Below are 27,284 nucleotides of genomic sequence, written 5' to 3'. Positions count from 1 at the left end.
GTCAGAAAAAAAAAGACCGAAAGTCCCGGCATAACTGTATTGTGTGTAAAAACATTGTGTTGCTCACACGGTGAAAAATTTCATGTGTTTGTCTTGCAGCGATAATATTTTTTTTAAGAAGAAATGAGTAATTTGTTTGTAAAATTATGTTTCATAATATGAAAAACAAGTCCTAATTATCTTTCAAATAAATTTCTTCAACGTTCACATATAAAAAAATGGATATACGGATAGGGTGCAAATGCACCCCGCACCGTTGTTTACGTAAGAATTTAAGCACCGCCTTACGAGGGTTAAGTTAGTAAAAAAAACTCTATGGAAAAAAGTTGCTTAGAATTAGTCATTTGATCCAATTGCGGACTTATTTTGAATGTATATTTTTTTACCCCCTGGCAGAGGGTATTTTCCAATTTTTGTAAAATGGAGATGATGTAGGAGTGTAAACTTTTTTTTATAGAATAAAAGATACTTTCCACTACGCATCCGCAAATTTTCATTTTTCCTTTATTTTTTTTTGAGGTTTTCGTAAAGTTTTGTGTTCTTTGATTAGGCTATAATATAGGACAACCATATAGGATGTATCTAAAACCTCAAACCAATAAGTCAATCACTATACACAATACCCAACGGAAAATAAAATAATTTGACTTAATGATTTTGTGCAATTTTCTCATGAATCAAGCTTAGAAAAAAAAACGGTTGAATAAATTTGCAAATCCTTGAACAATGTAAATATGATTATGTCACGTTTAATTATTTACCAGGGCATTTAGCACAAAATAAATCGTTTTTTAAATGCAATACCTAGAGTTTTACATTGTGTTCAGGATGATGTCAGGAAAAAGTCTAATATATTATAGGGGAGTGCATATAGATTTTCACTTAGGAAAAAATCAAACAAGATAGACCTTTTTGAAATTTCATTAAGAAATGTTTAATAAACAACATATCAAAAAGTTCTACTCGAGAAGTGGTTGCTTAATTTTTTATTAAACCAATGAACTACGAGGTGTTTTTTTAAATAACTCCGAAAATATAAATTTTAAAACAGAACTGACTTAACCATTGAAAAATTCAGAAAATTTTACAAAAAAACCTTATATAAAGAATTTTCTTAAATTAAATTTGTATCTTCTATAATTTTTTATTTATAACGCTAAAGTCACCCTTCTCAAAAACATTGGGGCACTGTAAACTAGCGTACGGCGAAGTGCACGATTGAGTTATTTTAATGTAATTTTTTAATTAATGGATCAAATGAAATTATGCAAATTGAACGTAAAAGAAGAATAATTAAGTTATCTAATGGTTATAATAAAAAGAAACAAAATGTATGGGCATAAGTACGGTGCGGGCGGAACGTGAGCCTTACATGAATTTTGTTTAAAAATGATTTAAAAATGTGTAACTAATACAATTTTTCTTATAAAACCCTCAATTTTGCACAACTTACCTATCAAGCATCGTACTAAATGCTCTTTCATTCAAAAAAAATCCTAAAAATTTAATTAAAATGATATGACGTCTTAAAAAATGTAATTTTTGAAATCTTCGTAGTTTTATAGAATTACCACCAATTTAAGACGGCATTATTCAAGTTTAAACAGATCTATTACCGTTTTATAAGTGCTTTTTTTAAAGCTTGGGATATAGTTTTTAAAATGCACTAAATTATTTTACTTTAGAAATGAAATAGACTATTTCTTCTTTTTGAGAAAATTAAGAAAGATAAGAAAAATGTAATAAAAAAGCCGAAAATTACCAGCTAAAAAAATGTTTATATCAAGTGATCAAATTTTTTTCTGTAAAACTTACCTAAAATACATTTAATAATGAACTTCAACAATAATAAATGTGTAGCAAAAAAAAATTTTAGCTCTTATACACTATGTCTACGTAACTTGGAACCTATTGATAACTTTTTTATTATCAGTTTTATGAAAAAAAGTTATTCTTTATTAAATACTCTGCATTGTATATAATTAACGATGCAATCATCAAGTATCAAATTTAATGAATTTTATACGAGGTATGTCAAAAAATACGAATTTCACTCAAGAGTAAAGTATAGTTAAATTGCACAATACCGAAAATTGTTATTTAGAAAAGTTGTTTGGAATTAAAAAATTTGTTTTAGTGTTCAATTACATCCTTCTAATTAAAATATTGTGAATAATAAAGGCACTTAACTCTTAAGAAAAATTAATATTCTTTACATATTTCGCATAAAATTAAAAAAGTTTAATATCTGATGGTTGTATCTTAGATTTTAGATCAGGGAGAGCATTTTATGAAGGATAGCTTTTTTTCGTAAAGGTGATAATAAAATAGTTATCATAATTGTAATAAAATGATGATGAGTATCCGTAATTTAAGAAAAAATTGAAAAAAAATTCGATTAGAATAATGTAATTGTATATTTAAACACAGTTTTTAATTTCAAACAACTTTTCACTTTTTGATATTCTGAAATATAAAGGTAGTTTACTCTTTAACGAAATTCATATTTCTGACATAACTCGTATAAAATTGATAAAATTTGATATCTGATGGTTGAGTTTTAGATTTTTGACTATCCAGAGCATTTTATGAAGAATAACTTTTTTTCGTAAAATTGATAATAAAAAAGTTTTCCATGTGGTTCGTAGCTACGCAGACATACTGTATAAGAGCTTCTGTATAAGAATTTTTAAATTGCAATGCCATATTCGGATTGAGTATAATCAAAAAAACAAAATAGAAACATATTTGATCAAAGTAAAATGATGAATTTAACGATATTTTTAAAATTATTAATACAAAAAAATTGTTATTGTTTAAACAATTAATAAACAATTAGCGGCCAAATCCGTGAGTACAACTTTTTACTTTAACACGTATATAAACTAACAAAAAAGTTTTAGAAAATATAAGCTTGTTTGAATTTTTCAGAAACATTGCATGTTTTCGTTCTAATTGCACTCCCCTATTATGAAAATGGGTGGAAATGCATAATTACATTTTGAGGTATTTAAAAGCGCATCCAAAAGTGCATAAACATATCAAAATAAGTGTATTAAGGGTCAAATTTTGTTACTCTGGGATTTTTGGGGTCGCTGAAGATGTATACGCCATCAAAACCGACTACCGGAGAACCTGGTGCCCAGGTTAACTGCTAAGGCACGTCGTCTGAAGGTATGAGGATTATCGGCACTAAATTAATGCAAACAGATTACTCGGGAGTTTTTGGGATCACTGTACAAGAATACGCCAGAGAACCGATCCCGGTGCACCTGACGCCCAAAATCCCTCCAATATGCAGAAGATAACATGCCTTAGCAATGAACTTGGGCACCAGGTGGTTCATGGGTCGGTTCTGATGACGTATTCTTATTAACCGACTTCAAAAACTACCTAGTAATCTATTGACATGCAGTCAAGGCCGCAACCTTCGAAACTCCAGAAGATGACGTGTCTTAGTAGTAACCGTGGGCACCAGATGCTCCGGGGGTCAGTTATGATGGCGTATTCGTATTCAGTAACCCCAAAAACCCCTCGTATAATCTGTTTGCATCAGTCTAGTGTACTGAAATCTTGAGATCGTTTTGGTAATTGTCCAAAAAAATATGATTTAGGATAATATACAACTTAAAGAAATATAAAGTTATAATATTAAAAATATGGAAAACAGTTATTGGTGATTTATATGGAGTGCATCGAAAACAAATTTAATTTTAAATAATTAACCTTCGGATGACCAAGGGGCGTAAATTTTGACCCCAACGCATGTTTTTATTTAATAAATTCAGAAATATTTTCAATTTTAAACTCATTATTTTTAGATTTGATTTAATATCATTCTAGAAACCCTCACATTTTGTAATAAAATAAATTCCCTATATTTTAAGAAAAAAAAATATTTCCTGAATTTGGGGTCAAAGACTAACTCAATTGGCCTTCCATGTTCCAATTTTATAATAAGTAAATACATACCGTCTATTATGTGGAATTGTACACTAAGCACTAAAATTAACGCACCACCTTGAAAATGGGACATTTTTGATGTTTTGTATTTCCTAAACCTGTTGTCCGATTTTAGTGATTTTTTTAATATGTTATAGCTTTGTCATTCAAGAATATCGATGTAATGATATTGTTGCCAAACAGATAAGTGTCATTGTATACTGGATGTAACAATGATAGTGTGTTTTTTCCTCAGAGTTTGGAACACCCTGTGGAATATTCTGGCGTATATAAAATATTGAAATTAAAACTCTACTGTAGCCTTATGCTTTCTTAACATTATGCTTTTTGATTGATTAGCTTATGCTGGATAATAAAAAAGTTAGGTACTTTAACAACTAGCAACGTTCTTCATCAATACAGGGTGTTTCTAAATAAGTGCGGCAAACTTTAAGGAGTAATTCTGCATTAAAAATAATGACCGTTTATTTTATAAACATATGTCCGCAAATGCTTCGGTTCCGAGATACGGGATGTTGAATTTTTTCTTACAAACTGACGATTTATTTATTCCTCTAAAACCAGTTGCGGTGCAAATGAAATTTGGTAGGTTTTAAGAGGTAGTTATTGCGCATTTTTTGGCATACAATTAAGAATTTTATATTTACTATTGGCGTGCATACGGATAATATGACCGGGTAATATGACCTCTATGCACGCCAATGGTGAATATAAAATTCTTACTTGTATGCCAAAAAATGCGCAATAACTACCTCTTAAAACCTACCAAATTTCATTTGCATATCTCATCCGGTTTTAGAGCAATTAATAAATCGTCAGTTTGTAAGAAAAAATTCAACATCCCGTATCTCGGAAACGAAGCATTTGCGGACATATGTTTATAAAGCAAATGGTCATTATTTTTTATGCAGAATTATACCTTAAAGTTTGTCGCACTTATTTAGAAACACCCTGCATTGATGAAGAACATGGCTAGTTGTTAAAGTACCTAACTTTTTTATTATCCAACATAAGCTAATTAATCAAAAAGCATAAGGCTACAGTTGAGTTTTAATTTTAATATTTTATATACGCCAGATTATTCCACAGGGTGTTCCAAACTTTGAGAAAAAAACACACTATCATTGTTACAACCGGTATAAAATGACACTTATCTGTTTAGCAACATTATTATTACGTCGATATTCCTGAAGAATAAAGCTATAACATATTAAAAAAATTACTAAAGTTGGACAACAGGTTTAGGGAATACAAGACATCAAATATGTCCCATTTTTAAGGTGGTGCGTTAATTTTGGTGCTTAGTGTATATAAGAAACATTCCAATAAAAAAAATTGTTTGTCAAACCTGTGGCGACGTAAATGTGTATGTTATATTTTAAAATTTCTTTAGTTCTAAGTTCCGAATGATGATTCCTGTTTTTGTTCAGTTGTAATTAAAAATATGATTTACTAATGTTTATTTATCACTTATTCATACAATCGTAATATTAAAATTACAATTACGATTATTTTATTTCTCAAAACAACTTAATTTTTTTGTCAATTGTCATTTTTGACTGGAGGTCATTTTTGACCCCCGTTGGTCATCTGTGTAACAAAAAAAGGTTGGTCATCGGAAGGTTAATAGCGAATACAAAAAAAAAACAGAAAAGAAAAAATATAATCCTAATTTGTAAACTAGAAAGAAAAACTAAAAATAAATGACAGGCGCTGTATACAAAGTTTTTACCTCATTTTCGTACCAGTTATAGAGCCTATGGTTATGAACTAAGTTCGTGGTTTTATGTACCTACAATTTTAAAGAATTATTTAACTATAATTTACGGCAAAACAAAAAAACATAACAAATACAACATATTTTTCACATAAATAGAAAGTAGAAAATATTAAAGATTTATAATAAATATGTGGAATGAAAACTATTGTACAAATATAGTGTTACCTCGGTCACGTCTGTTTGCAACACCTTTATTTCGTACCAAGTGCTACTTAAGCAAATCAAATTTTGCTGATTATACAACTCTTGTTCATACTCTTGTTCGTGTGAACACGAGAGCACGGAGGGCTCGAGTCAGAGCCGGCTTTAAGACTGTGGGGGCCCCTGGGCAGAATTGGTGTGGGGGCCCTACCTCCTACCATTAAAAAAATATTGATCAACTTTTATAAATATAATTTTAAATAATAAAAAGTACAAGCGCTTTAACTTGTTACAGTAAAATATTAAAAATAATAGTAAGATGTATGGTTAAAGTCCGTGAACTTTACGAGATATTTTAATTGAAAATTTCTTGATTATGTGGGACATAAGTTGCATTTAGACATCGTGGATAATGCTCATTGCAGAGAGATGAGTCAAACACTCTTGGCCCATCATAGACCGAAGTCGATTTTTAATTAATTTAAATTTTGAAAATGATCTCTAACCACTGCAGTAAGTTAGCATCAGAACTAAATATTAACAAAGTGTCACCTCAACATTTGGAAAAACATCATTCGTATTCTTTTTTTTTAGCAGTTGGTACATTTGAAATTCTTTGCTTATATTTGATGAGTTGATTTTCTCTTTAAATGAATTGAAGAATCTTACAAACTGTACCAGATGGGCACATAAGTTTTCATCTAAATCATTGCTATAAATGTTGGTAAGCTTTAGTGAGTGAGCTTCAATTTCATTAGAGTTAAATTTTACAATTTTCCAAAATGATGTAAAAATCCAAAATTGGAATGGATGGATTCATATTTATATGCAGAAAGCCCCTGACTTAGACGTAATGAAGTGATCTATAATAGCGATAAAATTTTGAGTTATAAACCTCCCCGATGTTCTCATATCTTTCGAAATTGTCACGTCTGGACTGTAAAATTTGTATAAGTGATGTAAGTGCTGTCACTCCTGAATTAAGGTCAATATTTGGATCTTGAAGAATACGACTTGTGCTGTTTGTCCTCTCTGATATCCTCTCTGTTTCCAGTAAACACATTCGATTATAGGTACGTCAAACCATTTGTAATGCTACGCTTTTTAAACTGTTGCTCATAGTCTTCCGAAATTTTGGATAATGCTCCTTTAATCTGATTATAACCTTTAACTATTCCTTTTGCGGCATTACCTCCATGACCATCTAGTAGTATTTGCTCTTTTAGAAACAATAATATTTCTTCCACGGTCTGTATTGCTGTCGCTTTAAGACGCAGCTTTTAAACATTCTGTTAAGTTGTATCTATATGTAGAGGAAGTGAAAAATACATATAGCTAGTTCTTCTGAGAAATTAAAGAATGCGGTGCTATGCTAATGCATGAAAACATTCAGTTGCAGCTTTTGAAACTAAATTTAGAGGGTTGGCGACACAAGGAATCCACAACTCCAAGATATTAAGGTACGTATCCATACGTGGGTGCTCCGTGCTCGGTGTAGCAGCTCCACATAGTGGATACGTTGGTGATCGCCAACCAGTGATTTAAACGGTTTGCTGTTTATATGTAGGGGAGCGCATGCCGTATCCATTTAAGCAGCTACACTGAGCACGGAGCACCCACGTATGGATATGTACCTTTTTGTTCTATAATTTCAGCCTGAACACCATCGTATTTTCTACTGATAATTGACGCATTAACGTAGGATGGTCTCCTGCAGTTTTTCAGATCGATATTAGATAATTAAATATATCTTCTTCTTTATGACGGCGATTTGGCAAAAACATGGTAAACCTATCATCAGGAGTGAAACCTTCTATGTAACGAAATATCACAGTTAATTGATTTGTATAAACTGAATAATATTTTGACTTCTTAATCCTTGAAACTACTTCATTTAATACGTTTTGACCCATCAGATGTACAATTTCCTCACATATGGTTGATGAAAGATAGTAGACATGTCCGCTTCCAGGATTTGAATATTTATTAAAATATGGTGCTTCAAAAATTGATCATATTCAGGTAATAACTGGAGTATTTTCAAATAATTTTCATTTTGTGATGAACTCGACAACTCCTTTTCGCTGCGAAATGCTAAATCTCGTTCACAAATAAACTTTATAACACTAAAATTATTAGTCTTTGAGTTACCATTTTCCAATAATTCTTTATTTCTTCGGCCTGTTTTGCTACTTCAGTATCAATACGCCCAATTCTTTCTTGTGCTTTAGATATTTCGTGATCCATAACCTACTATCTGCATCTGCATGTTTCCTATCACAAAATTTTCTTCTCATCACTTGATAAGAATTTACAAACGAAGCAATACACTCACCCGGTGGAAGGTCAAAAACAACCATGAACAATGCAATATTATCACTCCTACTCTCCTTCATTTTATACTTATCATACATTGTTCCTGTATCTCCTGCCAATATCTGTTTAAATGAACCTCTTATTTTTGGGACTTTCTGGGGGCCCCCGAAATGTGGGGGCCCCGGGCAGTTGCCCAGCCTGCCCCCCTTAAATCCGGCCCTGGCTCGAGTGACTGTTGCCAAACGGTAACAAGTTTGAGAAAGAAACTGAAGCATTATTTACTTATTTATTCATAAAAAATTATTTATAAACCTTCATCTAAACGTACCCTATCACGTTCCCTTGACATTGGCGATTAACATGACGAAACTGTCTCTGTCTCTAGCTATTCTAAATAGTTGTTCTGCTTTCTTTATTCCTGTCCACTACCTGATATTCTTCAACCAAGAGGTCTGCTTTCTGTCAATTCCTCTATGTCCTTCGATGTTACCCATCATAATACGTTGAAGAATATTACATCGGTTTCCTCTTACTACGTGTCCAAAATATGCCATCTTTCTATATTTGATGTTATTAAGCAGCTCGCGGGCAGCATTTTCTCTCTTACGGACTGCCACATTTGTCTGCATAGCCGTCCATGGTATTTTCAATGTATGTCTGTGCAGCCACATTACAAAGGCCTCCAAACGATTAATAGTGGATATTTTTAATGTCCATGCTTCGACACCATACAAGAGGACTGACCAAATGTAACACTTAACCATGCGCTTTCGAAGTTGAAGTTGCAAGTTATCATTATAGAAGAATGACCACATTTTTAAAAATGCCTCACGGGCTATCTCGATTCTACATTTTTATCTCTTTATCTGGAATAGCTGTTCAGTAATATAACAACCAAAATATTTAAAACTGGGTACCCTTTGAATTATATGGCCATCAAGATATAACCGTGAATCTTGATCGGCCAAACGGCTAAATACCATGTATTCTGTTTTTGAACAGTTTATATTTAGGCCAAACTCTCTTCACTCTGCGTCAATGGCATTTAAAAGGTATTGTAATCCATTCATATCATCACTTAAAATAACTGTATCGTGTGCATATCTGATTGTGTTTATCACAGAATTCCACTAACTTTCACACCCCTTTCCAAATTATGCAGAGCTTCCTTAAATATTATATCTGAATATAAATTGAATAAGGGTGGGGATAGTATACAACCCTGTCTGACACCTCTTCTTATTTTACATATATCTGTAGATTTTACAATTATGCAAGCTGTCGCTGTTTGACGCCAGTATAATTTTTCTATGATTCGTACATCTTGACTGTCAACTCTTTTATCCTTCAATATTTTAATAATATTGAACGCATTTCCCTTGATCTCGGTATTTCTGCAATAATATATTTAGTGCAAAGAGTGCGTCCCGGATTCCCAGTCCATTTCTGAAGTCAAATTGTGTTTCATTCTAGTCTTCTTCACATTTATCTCCGATTCTACTGTGGATGATACGTAGAAACATTTTCAAAGTGTGGCTCATAAAGGGTCGTTTAAACACAGCGATAAATCAAACAACTTATCAAGGTAAATCGAGTTGTTGCAACTTATCATTGTGTGTAAACGGTGCATCGCACAACTTATCAAAGTTGGAGTTAGGTTGAAGGTGGTGTCGCATTGAATCGCAGCGTCTAAACAGCGTTTCAACTTGTCATCACAACTAGTTGCTGTGACTTATCGTTGTGTTTAAACGACGCTTAAAGGCTTATCATTCTATAATCGCTACAGTTTTTCGGACGTTGTTTTTTTGGTAGGGTTATGAATTCGGATTTTAACCAATCTTCAGGGATATCACAAGTCGAATAAACATCATTAAGGAGTTTGACCAGTATTCCAATGTTTTCCTCATTTATGAGCTTTAACATATCTGTCGGTATATTGTCAGGACCAATGGCTTTCTTGTTTTTTGCCAATTTTGTAGCATGTAGTATTTCTCATTTTAGTGGTCCTTCACCTTCATATAAAGTCTCCAGTTCTTCGGGTATATCATCATTATACAGTTAATTTAAGTAATTATACCAGGTTGTTCGAATTTCGTGTTCATCTATTATCATTTTTCCCGACGAATCAGTTATAGTATGTGGAGTTTTCTTATGATAAATACCAGCTACTTCCCTAACTTTTTTAAACATATTAAACGTATCATGTTTTTCATTTAACTTTTCTAATGCCTTGCATTTATCCTCCATACATTTTTCTTTAGCTACCTTTAATGTTTGTTTAATTAGTTTCTGTTTTTCTTTGTGTACACTCTTGTTACAGTTTTCTTCTCTGCTCCATTAATTCCAGGATTTCATCAGTCATACATTGTTGTTTTTTGTGCCTGTGCATCGTTGTTGTATATTTTTCCATTACTTTCCAGGTAAGATCTTTAAACGTGTTCCATATTTCTGTATGGTTTTCATTTGTTGAATTCTTTAGCTGATTATTTAGGTCATTTTCTATAGGCGTTTTGTTGGAAGCTCAGATATGTAATTTTGGTGTTTTGGGGCTTTCTTGGACTTTTTTGAGCTTCACTTGGATGTCAGCTATTAGAGGGTTATGGTCTAAACCGATATATGCACCAGGATGTGTCGTTGATCTCTTGATACCATTCTTAACTCTCTTGTTTACTAGAATTTAATCTGATTTCTAATTATATCTGGAGTGAATTATCTCCTGGTCCCCTCCATGTTTATAACCTTCTTTTGTGTAATTTGAACCATGTATTTGCGATTATCATGTCATGTTCTTGACAGAAGTGGTATAATCTATCGCCTCTTTCATTGCTCTCCCCTAGTCCTTATTCACCTACCAGGTCAGATCTTCGGCCTTGACCAATTTTCGCGTTAAAATCTCCAATAATATATGTGGCTTCATTTCTTTTTAGATTTTTTAGAGGCAACAGTAGGGCGCGAAAAACGCGGTCCAAGATTGCGGCTGTAATTTTAAAAATTTCTTCGAGATATTTGGCACACATATTCGTAATATAATAATAGTCCAGAAAGCTACTGCGCATCCGCTAGGAAAAATATTCTAATTCGGATTTTTTGCACAATCTTACTCAGAAAGGACTCCTTTTAACAAATTTGCATGTTGCCAGGACCAAAATGTGGTCAAAAATTTTTTAAACGTTTTTTTTCCTAAAATTATTTTTTTTTGCATGGAAAAAAGTTTTTTGGTTTTTTGGATCATTCCAAACAGAAAAGGTCTTTAGTGACTTTTCTCTAAAAATGATAGTTTTTGACAAATAAGCGATTAAAAATTGAAAAATTGCGAAATCGGCCATTTTTAACCCTCAAAAACTATGTGAAAAACTGAAAATTTGAATGTTGCCAAGGTAGATAGATATTCTTTAAACATCGATTAATGAAATCCCAAAGAGTTTTTTGCAATACAATATTCAAACCTCCTTTGTTTTTTAATTGCTAATCAAGCGTGCGCGACACTATTTTCCACCGACAGTATGGTGCAAATGAAAGGAATAAATTCGTTATTTCGTAAATCGGCGACTTTAAGGAAAAATCCCGAAACAGGTCGATTTTTATTTTTAAGTTTTGATATTGTGGCATATATGGAATACTAGTGACGTCATCCATCTGGACGTGATGACGTAATCGATGATTTTTTTTAAATAAGAATAGGGGTCGTGTGCTAACTCATTTGAAAGGTTCTTCAATTATCTATTCAGTAATATAAACATTTACATAATTATTTATACAAGCTGTCCAAAAAATTTTTATTAAATTAAATTATTTGACAAAATACACCAAAAAGGAGACAAGAGAAACTGTAATAATTACCGAGGTATCACCATATCAAGTATCCCTGGGAAGGTATTCGCAAGAATAATAAAGACAAGAACAAAAACCCAAATAGAAACAACTATGGAAGACAAACAGTGTGGATTCAGGAAAGACAGAAGCACGCAAGACCTAATATTCACATTAAGACAAGTAAGTGAGAAGGTAATCAAGAAGAATAGAGAGATACATATGTGCTTCATTGATCTGGAAAAGGCGTTTGACAGAATCCGAAGAAAGGACGTATGGAAGACACTAAAAGAAAGGGGAGTCGACAGACACATAATAGAAGTAATAAAGGATATGTACAAAAATAATACCAATACAATAAGAACCAATAACGAGGAATCCAGAGAATTTACTACAAGTCAAGGCGTCAAACAGGGATGCGTGCTGAGTCCACTGCTATTTTCAGTGGTACTGGATGAAGCGATAAAGAAAGCCAAGAGAAGAATGAGAAAACTAACATTAGGATAATGGCAAATGAATCGAACTCAACTATCGAAGCTACTATTCGCAGACGACATGGTATTGATAGCAGAAAATAGAGAAGACCTACAGAACAATCTTGAAATCCTAGAAGAAGAACTATCAAACATAAATATGAAAATTAATACAGAGAAAACAAAAACAATGATAATTTCAAATACGAGGAAGACACACGCAATAGAATTAGACGGGAAACAACTAGAGCAAGTGGAATATTTTAAATACCTAGGAGTAATAATCGAATCAAATGGTAAACAAAACATGGAAATAAACGAGAGAATGGGACGAACAGGAAGCTTATTTAACGCTATGAAAACAACATTTTTGGGGAAAAAAGATACCGGAGAAAGTAAAAACTGCAGTCGTTAAATCAGTAGTTAGACCAACAATCATGTATAGCAGCAAGATATGGTCATTGACGGGGAGACAAAAGTCAATGCTATGGAAATGAGGTTCCTGAGGAAAATATCAAACAGAAAGAGGACAGACAAAATACGAAACGAAACAATTAGACAAAACCTAAAACTGGAACCAATTAATAAAAAAATAGTGGAGGGACAACTTAGATGGTTCGGGCACGTGTGTAGAATGTCGAACGAGAGGATTACAAAACGAGTGTTCGAAACGAGAGTGCAGGGGAAAAACAAAAGAGGAAGACCAAGAGTTATGTGGGTAGATGAAATCAGGAAAGAAGTCGAGAAGAAGGGATTGACATTGGAAAGTGAAAGAAACCTAACGCAAGATCGGAAAGCATGGAGACTACAATGCCAAACTCAACTCCACCAGCCTTACACCTAAAGGTAGAAAGGCTTAGGACTAAGTAAGTAAGTACGTATTTGACAAAAAAAGAAGTAGAAGGACACCCTGTATAAATAATTATGTAAATGTTTACATCACTGAATAGAGAATTAAAGAACCTTTCAAATGAGCTATCACACGACCCCTATTCTTATTTAAAAAACTCATCGATTACGTCTTCACGCCCCAACGGATGACGTCACTAGTATACCATATATGCCACAATATCATAACTTAAAAATAAAAATCGACCTGTTTCGGGATTTTTCCATAAAGTTGCCGGTTTACGAAATAACGAATTTATTCCTTTCATTTGCACCATACTGTCGGTGGAAAATAGTGTCGCGCATGCTTGATTAGCAATTAAAAAAGAAAGTTTTGAATATTGTATTGCAAAAAACTCTTCGGGATTTCATCAATCGATGTTTAAAGAATATCTACCTACCTTGGCAACATTCAAATTTTCAGTTTTTCACATAGTTTTTGAGAGTTAAAAATGACCGATTTCGCAATTTTTCAATTTTTATCCCTTATTTGTCAAAAACTATCATTTTTAGAGAAAAGTCACTAAAGACCTTTTCTGTTTGGAATGCCCCAAAAAAATAAAAAAAAAACTTTTTTCCATGCAAAAAAAATAATTTTAGGAAAAAAAAACAAAAAAAAACGTTTAAAAAATTTTTGACCACCTTTTGGTCCTGGCAACATGCAAATTTGTGAAAAGGAGTCCTTTTCGAGTAAGATTGTGCAAAAAATCCAAATCAGAATATTTTTCCTAGCGGATGCGCAGTGGCTTTCTGGACTATAAATAATGGCGGTACAGAGCCAATTTGAGAAATATGATAGTATGTGGACTTAATGAAGATGATAAAAAAGAGGAAACTTGAATATCTGGGGCATATAATGAGAGGTAGCAGATACAGGATGCTGCAGTAAATACTCAATGGAAAGATCGACGGAAAAAGAGGAATTGGTCGAAAGAAATATTCATGGCTCCGAAACCTTCGTCAATGGACTGGCTTATCAGCAGATCAATTGTTACATGCCGCACAAGATCGAGAACGATATCGGCAAATTGTTATGGAAGCTACCCACGCCTAAAAATTTGGGCACGGTACTTAAAGAAGAAGAAGTGGAAATTACTCTATAGCTAAATAAAATATTGCAAAAAGGAGCCTGTACCGCCATTAAGAAGAACAAAAAAATTCACATTCTTAAAATAAACTTTTTAATCCCATGCCTAGATTTTGTGTCACATTAGATCTACTAAAAATCGATTTTCTATAACAATATTTATTTTTATTTAGCGTATGGCTTAAGTAAGTACATCACAGAATATATTTAGATTTATGCATTATACAATGCATCACAAACAGATATCCAGTTTTTTTATATATTCGATTGACCCTTCGGTTGCCATTACAAAGTCTATGGGATCGCCTGTGTATGCTCTGCGTGTCATAACAACTGCGTGTCACAACTGCTCTATAACAAGAAATCGAACGTGACTGACTTGGCAACATTTAGCGCGGCTATGAGTATAATAAAATTATTGTTTCTGATAGTATGACATAATGTAACTGTCACTGTCGTATTGCCGCCGCACTGTTGCCTCAATGTTGAAAGTTCGCAGAACTTTCTAAAAACAAAAATATTGATGACGCGGTACTGTTTACTCCGTGTCTGTTTTAATTGGCTATATAATGATTCAACAACATTGTATTATTTCTTTATATACCATTTCATATAAATGATCATTAAAAAATAATCAATATTAATATCGCAAGAGAGTGAGCATGAATTGACAATAATGCAACAATTTTTCAAAAACTGGCTGCCTGGCAATAGACACGAGAGCCCGGGGGGCTCGAGTGACTATTGCCAATTGGAAAGAAGTTTGAAAAAAAAATTGGAGCATTATTATTTAACTTATTCTTACTATCGTGTCATATTCGACAGAATATTTTTAATACTTAGGTACATACAAAATTCATGTTTGTGTATAAAAACATTTAGTGACGTTTATCCTAATTAATGTGACACACATTTTCCAACTTGTCAAAGTAAACAGCATAGTTTAGCAAATATTCAGACGAAGATATCAATAAAATATTACTTAAAATTATTTATATAGTCTTATTTATGAAATAATCTTACCGCAGTACATTCGAGCGCTTAAAATTACTATGCTGACATTAGAGGCAAAACTAAAAGTTTATTATGGTTCATATTCTTAAATGAAACGGTCAAAACTAGGAAACTCGTATTAAACAAAAACAATAAACAATCTACCTAAAAATTATTCCCACTGTAATGATCTAGGTAGAAAATTACCACTATAATAATAATCTGATTGGACACGTGATGAAAAATCCTACTAAATTATTGGAAGTTAAAATCAATAAAAAATAACGGCTGTAATTTTTATTTTACGGGCGTTTCGCCCCCGCCGTTTCGCCCCCGACCGTTTCGCCCCCGCCGTTTCGTCATCAGCCGTTTCGCCCCCGAACCGTTTCGCCCCCGAACCGTTTCGCCCCCGGGATTTTACCTAACATTTTTAACTAGTTGCATTGAGTTATAAATACAATGTTAGTAATACATTTACCTATTACTCATTTTTTTGTTTCTTTTTCTTAGAAGTTCTTTGTTACACATACTTATAGTAGATAGACAGGATTAATACATAACTGTTCTCGGAAATAATTTTACATATTATAGTACATAAAGGATTTTGTTCTCAGAAAACTAATTTTGCCTTACTTACAATTTACGGACCTAACCTAACCTAACCTAACCTAAGCTAAGAACAAAAAATGATCAATAGGTAAATGTATTACTAACATTGTATTTATAACTCAATGCAACTAGTTAAAAATGTTAGGTAAAATCCCGGGGGCGAAACGGTTCGGGGGCTAAACGGCTGGGGGCGAAACGGCGGGGGCGAAACCGTCGGGGGCGAAACGGCGGGGGCGAAACGTCCGTATCCCGTAATTTTTAGGCTTGTAGGTTTCTATCGGTCAGAATCTCTATGAAAGAAATAATTGCTGAAATTTTTATTTTTGTAGGTTTCTATTGGTCAGAATTTCTGAGAATGAAACAAGCAAAAATATCTTCTAACGGATAGATGACTAAATTGTATTAGATTTAAAAGGCAACATTATACGCCAGTCAATGGGAGCAAGAATAGGATATTACCTCCGAATTCTATCCTACTGCATGGATTTTAATGAAATTTTGGGCCTAGCCTCTTCTCTTCTTCTTTGAGTGCCTCTCCTATCGGAGATTGGATATCATTAGGGCGATTGTAATTTTATTTACTGCTGTTTTGAACAATTCGTTAGTGGTACAGCCAAACCACTCTCTCAAATTTCTCATCCAGGACATTCTTCTACGGCCTGGATTTCTTCGTCCTTGGATTTTTCCTTGCATTTTGTTTTGTAGGAATGTGTACTTTTGTCCCCTCATCAGGTGGCCTAATTATTCAAGTTTTCTCTTTTTTATATTCAGTAGAACTTCTGGCTTGTTATTTATTCTGCGTATTACTTCTTCATTTGTAATTTTATCCACCCAACTTATTCTTAGTATACGGTGGTAGCACCACATCTCAAAGCTTTCAAGATTTTTAATATTCCTCTGTTTAAGAGTCCATGACTCAACACCGTAGAGCAAAGTACTGAATACATAGCATTTTAACATTCTAGTTCGTAGATGAATACTAATATCACGATTACAAAATAATTTTTTCATTTTTATAAAAGTAGACCTGGCAATTTCAATACGTCTTTTAATCTCGTGATTTTGGTCACCTGTTTCATTGATAAGGGTTCCCAAGTATTTGTATTCGTTTACTTTTTCAAGTTGGGTACCGTTTATTGTGATACTAGTGTCATTTATTGGATTCTTACTGAAGGTCAAATATTTGGTTTTTTTGACGTTCATCCTTATGCCGTAGTTATTACATATCTCATTCATACTTTCAACTAGATGTTGTAGATCTTCCGCTGTTCTTGCCATTATCACAGTATCGTCAGCATATCGAATGTTATTGATAACTTCTCCATTGACTATTATCCCTTCGTTTGCATATGAGAGAGCTTCTTGGCATATTTGTTTGCACTAGATATTAAACAAGAGCGGTGACAATATACAACCCTGTCGTACCCCTCTACGTATTTCTATTTCGTCCGATGTTTGGTCTTCTATTTTTATATTAGCTCGCTGATTCCAGTACAGATTTAATATTTTTAATAGCCTCTAGCCTCTACTTATCTCCTAATTCAAAGTCTACCCTATGCCGATGTGTGCTTTAATCTTGGGGGTGGTTCCCACCCCTTCTTAGAGGTGGAAAAATTTTTGGTTAAAATTACCACGGAATTCGCTAGAGAACCTAATTCTAAGCAAAAATTGTTCTATATTTTTTTTTGAAAACTCAATACTTTTTGAGATATTCGTGGTGGAAAATTGGCCATTTTCATTTAAACATAATATGTATCTTTTCGAACGGTTTTTTGCGAATACCTTAAAAACTATGCATCTAACTAAAAAAATTATATTAAACATTTTTGTAGGTTATAAAAAAACAAAGAGACACTTGCCTTCATAAATCTTCTAGTTATAATACAAAACGAGGTATGGTAGGTGAAAGTAGTTTGTTTTTTGGTACATTCTCAAATTGGTGTATTCAACTTGAAATAACAGAGAATCGGTCGATTTTAGGTGTATGTGTATAATGCTACTAATACTTTTTATAGTGCTTGAAAATACCTTTAGAATGAGATACATTAAAGGTCCATTACATTAAAACTAAGCAAGATATGCTGCAAACAAAATTGATAACTAATGTATTTTTAGAAAAAATAAGAAGTAATTTTAACCCCTATCCACCAAAATGTAAATGCATCGTTTTCCTTCCACAGTAGCTTTTATTATAGTGGTATTTCTATGTTCAAAAAGTTGGACGGGTTTAAAATGAATGATTTTTGAAAAAAAAAGATCAAATTATAGAGAGCATTTTTAAATTTTCTTAAAAATCTTCCTTTTTCTCCATGTAACTTGAAAATGATAAGAGATATACTTACTTAAGCCGTCCTCTTGTACCTTACGGTGTCGAGGCCTTACGGTGTCGAGCGATAAGAGATATAATAATGAAAAATAAAAAGGAAATTTTTATCTGAAAAAGCCCTACATTTTTGTGTGGTATCTTTTTTCGGTATCTCTTATCTTTTTCGAGTAACATGGAGGAAATTGAAGATTTTGAAGAAAAATTTAAAAATATGCTCTATAATTTGATATTATTTTTTTTTCTAAAACCATTCATTTTAATCCAGTCCAACTTTTTAAACATAGAAATACCACTATAATAAAAAGTATTTTGGAAGGAAAACGATGTATTTAAATTCCGATGGATGAGGGGTTAAATATACTTCTCATTTCTTCTTAAAATACATTAGTCATCAACTACTTTGCAGAATATCTCGCTTAGTTTGAATGTAATCGACATTTAGTATTGCTCTTTTTATTAAAGGTCTTTTCAAACACTACTTTTACAAAAGTTATTAGTAACATTATATACCTAAAATTGACAGTTTCTCTGTTACTTCAAGTTGAATACACCGATTCGAGCATGCAGCAAAAAAACAAACTCTTCTTACCTATCATATCACACTTTGTATTTTAACTAGAAGATTTATGAAGAAACGAATCTCTTTATTTTTTTATAACCTACAGAAATACTTTTATAGTCTTTTTGTTAGATACATAGTTTTTAAGGTATTTGCAAAAATCCGTCCGAAAAGGTGTCATTTTTCAATAAAAATAGCCAATTTTCAACCACGAATAACTCAAAAAGTACTGAGTTTTCAAAAAATATTTAAAGGACAGTTTTTGCTTAAAATAAGGTTCTCTAGCCTCTTCCGTGGCTATTTTAACCAAACCATTTTCCACCCCCGAGAAGGGGTGGGAACCACCCAAAAGATAAAAGCGCACATCGTCATAGGGTAGACTTTGTTTCTTGAGCTATTCCCTACTTACTGTGAAAATATCAAGTAGATCGATGTAGTAGGATGGAATTCGGAGCCAAATACCCTCATTGACTGCCCTATTAGCTCGCAGGAAACACGTTCCATGATTTCTGCTTTAATTTTGAATATTTTGTCGAGATATTTGGCACACATATTCGTAATATAGTAAAGAATGGCGGTACAGAGCACAATTTGAGAAATATGTTAGTATGTGGAAATTACTCTATAATTAAATAAAATATTGCAATAAAGAGCCTGTACAGGAACAACAAAAAATACACTTTCTTCAAATAAACTTTTTTATCCCATGCCTAGATTTTGTGTCACATTGGAACTACTAAAAATCGATTATCTATCACAAGAAATCGAACTTGACTGACTTGGCAACATTTAGCGCGCATATGAGTATAATAATTATTGTTTTTGATAGTATAATAATGTCACTGTCATTGTCGTATTGCCGACGCACTGTTGCGGCACTGTTGAAAGTTCGCAGAACTTTCGAAAAACAAAAATATTTCCAAAAAACAAATTCACAAAAAAAATTTATGTTCAAATTTTCCCTTACTTACCTGATTTTGGATTTGGACAAGACATTGATATATCCTGTAATGTGCAAATAACGTAAAGGCAGTAGTTATCAAACGATTTAATCCAAATACGTCATTTGCTCTAATTATTTTTATATACCATAAATATACAGTTATTAAAATTTTAATAAATATCTGGCAAATAATCAATAAAACTGGGATTTGGAAAGTTTTGTTTGTTAACTTAAATATGAAATAATTCGTAGAGAAAAAGTTCATGTAGCTTCTTAGCCTTAACTGATTACGCCTACTATTACAATCAATACGTTTTAGAAGCTGATTTATTAATATTAAGTTTTTTCTGATATTGTTCAGCATTTCTGCCAAGTATTCTACTAACAATCCTGATTGAAAAAACATATAAAACGATGAAAAACCACTGGCTAGGCTTGCGCATAGATAACTAATGCTGATGCAGGATAATGTAGCTATTACTAAAAATACAACTTTCAAAATCACGTTGCTGATTTTTTTGTCATTTGTTTTCGAATTAGTTTGAGTACGCTTTATTGCTAACATTAGTTTAGTCAAATCTTTTCTAAAATATATCCAGTTCATTTGAAATAGAAAAGCCCAAATTTGTTTATGGCAGTTCATGAACAATGCCATTGGTTTAGTGGTATCAAATATAATATGTAAGGAACTTAGAGGATATCTACAAAACGTGTTGTGGTAGAACAGAAGTAGGACTGTTACTGTTAAGTTAACTAAATGTGGTATGCTATGTATTTTCCTCGGATTCTGTCCTAACGCTGATTCAGGTTTAGGAAGAAAACCAAAAATATACACAATAGAGTTTAATGTTATATAAGCCATGTTCTTGTAGACAAATTTTTATTACCTACAACAATAAACACGATGTTAATATTTGACGACATTTAAATGTACAGTGGAACCTCAATAAGTCGTATTAATCGGAACCGCGGCGGATCCGGGTTATCGAAAATCCGGGTTAACCGGAGAACGTGGTAAAAATTAATAAAATAGATATAAATAATAAACAAATACAGATTATAATTGCAAAAACATGAAATACATATGCACACTAGATCTAAATTGCGTACAGTTGTATTAGATCAGGGTAATAAGCTAGAAATAGACCATGTCCGGGACACTCAAAGATCCAGATAGCTGACTACTTTTTTAGTTATTGTATAGCTATAGGATGAAAACCTACCTGTTTCCTGCCTAGAGTTCGCGTCCGCTTTTTAATTATTAACAATTTAGTGCAAAAATCGCGGTTTTTTAAATTTTTTGCACCCCATTCAAAAGCTAAATAGTTGACATAAAATTACAAAATTTATTTTTTTAGAATATTAAAAAACATTCAAAATGCCGGTTTTTGAAAGTTAAAAAGTTAATTTTTTGCTACGCAAACTGCAAAATAAGTGAAAATCTTTATTTGTTAATAACTTTTACTAAAACTACCTTATAACTGTAGTGTTTCACCCAAAGTTGGGTATTGGGGTTCTTAACAAACCCTCAAAATTTGAGATCGACCCATTAATTAGTTTAAGAGTTATTCTAATTTTTTATCCCAGAGACCTTTATTTTGCAATCACATAAGACATAAAATAATGAAGATAGGGCAATTTTGAGTATGCCAAATAAAAGTAGAAAACTGAAACTATCGAAATGTACTAAAAAACGATAAAAATATTATTTAATATAGTCAAAAATCCTAATGCCAAATTTGTGAAATTTTGTAGTTTAAAAACATTTAGAATAATAAAAAAATATTGTCTGTAGAAAACGTCAACGAAAATTTTATTAGAAAAGCTAGTATTTTACACGAATTTTTAAAAATGTAGTTTAATTGGTGACTAGTCGTGGTAAGTGAAGGGGGAGCTGGGAGCCGACAAATGCACGAGTTCAAAAACTATAAAAAGCAACTTAAAACTAATATCATTTCCTATATCTCGGGATCTACTGAATATATTTTGATCGTTCTTTTTTTAATTTGCATGTAATTTTTCTGTACATTACAAATATGCAATTTGTCTAGACATTTATTAATTAATAAACAGTCTAACTTGTTTAAACAATTTTTGAAAAAATAATTGTTTCCCAAAAATTCATGAGTTTAATCATACTATCCCTATTAATCATAGAAAAAGTTAAGGTATACTTAACAAATAAATTATCTTCAATAAATAATTGTCTAATAAAAATCATTTATTTATTAAAAAGTGTACTTTAACTTTTTCTGTGATCATTAATGATACTATGATTAAAAAATAGATTTTTGTAAAAAATATATTTTTTCAAGAATTGTTTAAACAAATTAGACTGTTTATGAATTAATAAATTTATAAACAAATTGCATATTTGTAATGTACGTAAAAATTACATACCAATTAAAAAAGAAAGATTAAAATCCATTGAGTTGCTAACTTTGTGCCAAATGAGCCCAGGCTAAATTTTTTTATTTGAAAATTCGTGTTTAAATACTATCTTTTCGAATATATAAAAATATTGTTTCTACGGACAACATTTTTAAAGTTATTATAAATGTTTATAAACTACAAAATTTTAAAAATTTGGCATTAGGATTTTTGACTATGTTAATTATTTTTTTATCTTTTTTTAATACATTTTAATACTATCACTCTGCTACTTTCATTTGGCATACTCAGAGTTGCACTATCTTCATTATTTTCTGTCTTATCTTATTGCAAAGAAAGGTCTCTGGGAAAAACAAATAGAATAACTCTTAAACTAATTAATGGATCGGTCTCAAATTTTGAGGGTTTGTTAAGTACCACAATGTCCAACTTTGGGTAAAACCATAAAGTTCTAAGGTAGTTTTAGTAATTAATATTATTCAACGAGCATGTAATGATGGCTATTATTCACGATGATGAAGTTTGCGACACGAGCCGTAGGCGAGTGTCGTAATTGATCAGAGTGGGTAATAGCCATTACATGCGAGTAGAATACTATACTTTTTCTACGAACTTTTTTTCTTCTAATTAGTAAAAAATTTAATTATCAACTATTCGAGATTTAATTTATAATAATTTACAAAAATACCTAAATTATATTTACCCCTAGTACGTGACTGAATGATTAGTTGCCTACTATTACCAAATTCTTATTTATTGTAAAAATAGAACTAGAAATAGTCAATATAAGTTCTATTCGTTTCCGAAAAATTATAAGTTTAAATTTGTACCTACTGTCAGTGAATCTAATAAATAGGAAATGGCTGTTGTCGGTTGACGTATTTCATATATATATATATATATATATATATATATATATATATATATATATATATATATATATATATATATATATATATATATATATATGTCTTCATATCAAGGCGAGATCCGTTTGTATCATAAGCTATACAAGATGAGATCCGTTTTGCAAGGCGAGATCCGATTTTGGATCTCACCTTGTATTCACGTGTATATAGTGACATCTCGATGTAACAATGGTTAGGGTACAAGGAAATCGATTTTTGTCTGGACCTCATTTTGCACCCCTTTTGGTGAATTTTATATTGCAGTGGTTCCACTAAATCTGCTGTAGAGGGCAGCGCGCGCGATCCGTTGTGTATATGGTAAATATATATTTTGCAGACAACCCGAGATCCGGTAAATTTGGAAACATCGCAAATGAATTTCACGGTCAGCTCTCTCACTCGGCTTATGTCTAGCTTGAATATGTTTACATTATTTAAGGGCTCTGTCCAGAAAGGCGATTGTCAAATATCTCGAGAACTAGACGGCATATCGAAAAAACTTTGGAATGCTTTTTGAATGGTTTTTCAAAATCTATATACTTATGCAATAGCAGGGTTCTTATTCTGCCTGCGAAAGCGGTGGGTGTAGCAACTTTGAATTTTCAACTGAAACACTTTATTTTTAATTAAATAGTTGAAATTTAGAATTAAAAATACACAACTTTTGTTTGAATCGATAATAGCTTCTTTAATCCAGTCGGAAGAGCTTCAAAATCGTCGTTTTGATGACATTTTTAGGGTTTAGGGGTACCTCAGGTAGTTAGCTTAAAACGTAAGAAATAAATTTGAATAGTTAATGTTTATTGATAAACAAAGCTCCAATTCTATTTTACTTCAACTCATTTTAAGGCTATTTCAATAAACTAATCGGTTCTTTTTTCAGTTTTTTGGTAAAACATTGTAACTTATAGACGAAAATTCTTAAAATCGGCTATTTTTCATTTAAATTGTCAATAAATAATTAAATTGAGAAAAAATTGGTCAGATTTACATAAATTTGGTTATTCCGTCCATATAGAAACTAAAACAATTGTTACGTAGTTACACTGAGTGTCATAAAAACCGTGTATTTTTACTCATTTCTTTGAGCTATTTCACGTAATATCGAGATATAAGTTGTATTTTTTACATAAGTTATATTAACGTTAAACTGACTTAATTTATAGTTTTATAAGCAACAATTAAGTATAGCGAAATTTATAAAACCTTGTTTAAATTGTTTTACATGCTCTATAATGAGGTTATCTTAAATTTTGTTTTGAATGTTTTTCTTCTTACTGGTAGACAAAAAATGGCAAAATGTGCATTTTTGACATCAAATTGTTGATAACCAACATAGTTACTACTCAAAATATTAAAAAAACTAACCGTCGGTATAACAGGTTGCCTGGAAACCAGATGCAGAACAGTACCATAAATGTTTTAGACTTTTTAGCACTTTCTTTAAGTGAAATTTAAAATCATTTACCACCCATGTACACTCATTACGGAATCTGTTACAAGAATTTCAGCGATTTCAGCCATTTTTTCAAAATTTATTTGGATTTTCTCTAGTAATCCTTCCAAAAGACAATACATAAATGGTGAATACCTTTTACACCAACTTCAAGGAGGGTAATTTATACAGGTACATACCTGGAATTATTATATGGACCGTTCACTCTTGTTAGAGTATAGTTCGCTCAAATATGAGCTCTTTTAATCCATTTCACGCGGTAAATTAGTCCGCTTTTCCTTTAGGTCTTAGTTCATAGGTTGTGATGTTTTTTTGCCCTCTCTACTATCTTCTTCCACTCTCTCCGGTCCTGAATCTTTTCTCTCCAGTTTGCAATTTCCATCTTTGATATATCGTCTAGCAGTTGATCTTCCCATCTAATTTTTGGTCTTCCTCTTGGTCTATTTTTTACTGGTTTCCAGTTCATTATCTTCCTGATCAGTTCTTCTACCCCTCTTCTTTGTGTGTGCCCAAACCATCTGAGGCTTTGTGCTTTAATGAATTTTACTATATCTTCTCCTTTATTTATATTTATTATTTCATGGTTCATCAGCTTTCAATATTCCCCTGTTTCTGTCTTTACTGGGCCATGTATCCTTATAATTTTTCTCTCAATTATTTTTAACTTTTCTTCGTCTTTTTTCGTAAGGCACATTACTTCTGCTCCATAGGCTATCACTGATCTGATTGCTGCTGTGTATATTTTTGATTTTGTTTTTTTTGCTCAGGTTTTTGTCCTTGAGTAGTTGGTGATATTTCCAATACACTCTATTACCTGCTTTAATTCTGTCGTTTATCTCTATACTCTTTCCGTTTTTGCCGTCCACCATCACCCCCAGGTATTTGAAGCAATCTACTCTCTGGAATGTATTTTCACCTGTCTTTATTTCTGCTATTCTGTTTACATTGTCTCGTGTGCTTATAAGATATTTTGTTTTATTCTGATTGATTATTAGTCCTCTCGTCTTTGCTTCTCTTACCAGGGTTAAAAGTGCCTCTTCTAGTCTTTTTTTATCTCGTGCTACCAGTCCCAGTTCATCTGCATATCCTATGATCTGTGTTGAGCTTTGAATAATTGTCTTTTTCAGCCCTGTGTCCCTAATTACTCCTTCTAGAGCGATATTAAATAGTGTCGTTTATAGTTGACAGACTGTCTCCTTGTCTTACTTCAAGTTCTATTTTGATGTCATTTGTATCGCCCTCATTTGTTTTAACTTTTGCTGTTGAGTCTTTTATTGTCATTCTAGTTAGTCTTATTAATTTTGCCGGTATCTCCATTTTTTTCATTTCTTTTAATAATTGTTGTCTGTATATGCTGTTGAAGGCCTGTTGGAAGTCGATGAATAGTATGTGTAATTCTATGTCATGTTCATAGCTTTTTTCAATTGTTTGTGTCAGTACGTGTATTGCATCTATTGTTGATCTTCCTTTGATCTATTGTTCTAAAACTCTGTTGATATGGTCCTATAATTTTTTCTGTGTATTGATTTAGTCGGTTTCTTATAATTGTGGTCAATATCTTATACGTTGTATTTAGTAGCATAATTGGTCTGTAGTTGCAGCACTTAGTTGGATCTCCTTTCTTAAAGATTGGTGCGATGTGTCCGTTTTTCCATTCTATAGGCATGCTTTCGTCCTTCCAAATTGTAACCATTAACTTGTGCATTCGCTTCGTGAGCTCCTCTCCGCCGTTGATGATCAGTTCCTTGTTGATTTCATCTGGCCCTGGCGTTTTGTTTACTTTTAGTTGTTTTAATACCTCCATGAATTCCTAATAAGTACGTGCGACTTCCTCTTCATCTCTGTTATCTCTTATATCCTCATCCTCTGAATATGCCTTATTGTCGTTTTTGTATAGGTCCGTGAAATGTTTTTCCCAATCTTTTTTGTTTATTTTTGTGACAGATTTTTTGGTACTGTGTTGTTGTTTTATCTATTCGAACAATTTCTTGTTGTCTTTATTATTCGTTTCAAATTCTTGCATTTGTTCAGAGATCCATGTATTCTTCTTTCTTCTATAGAGTTTCAATGCTTCTTGTTTTTATTTTTTATATTGGTCCAGTTGTTCCTGTTCGGCACTTTGTAGCCATTTGTTTCTTGCGAGGTGCTTCAGTTGACTTTTTTGGTGACATTCCTCATCAAACCATTCTTTCGATTCTTTGTTTTTTGGAATCCTATTATTTGTTCTGCTGTCTCTATTATGCTGTTCTTTATGTTTTTCCATTCTCCTTCTATTTCTATGTGCTCGTACTGACCCAATTTCCGTTCCAGTTGTTCTGTATATTGTTGCTTTGTTTCTTGCGTTTTCAGATTGGCTATATTCCATTTCCTTCTTTTTCCTTCCTTATGATTATTTGCTTTAATTATTTTCATCTTAAGTTTTGCTATCAACAATATGTGGTCAGTGCCTCCATTTGCCCCTCTATATGACCTTACGTCTTGTACTATTTGTGTCCACTTTTTCGAAATTAGAGTATGATTTATTTGGTTTCCATCCATTCTTCCTGGTATCATCCATGTTATTTTGTTTTCTTTTTTATGTTTATGCCCAGTACTAACTATATATGTATTTGTTGCTGCTGCTAGGTTGCAGATTTCTCCT

Source organism: Diabrotica virgifera, chromosome 1 (assembly GCF_917563875.1).
Source record: "Diabrotica virgifera virgifera chromosome 1, PGI_DIABVI_V3a".
Classification (NCBI taxonomy): Eukaryota; Metazoa; Arthropoda; class Insecta; order Coleoptera; family Chrysomelidae; genus Diabrotica; species Diabrotica virgifera.
The sequence above is the reverse complement of the archived record's forward strand: the minus strand, read 5'-3'. Positions refer to the sequence as shown.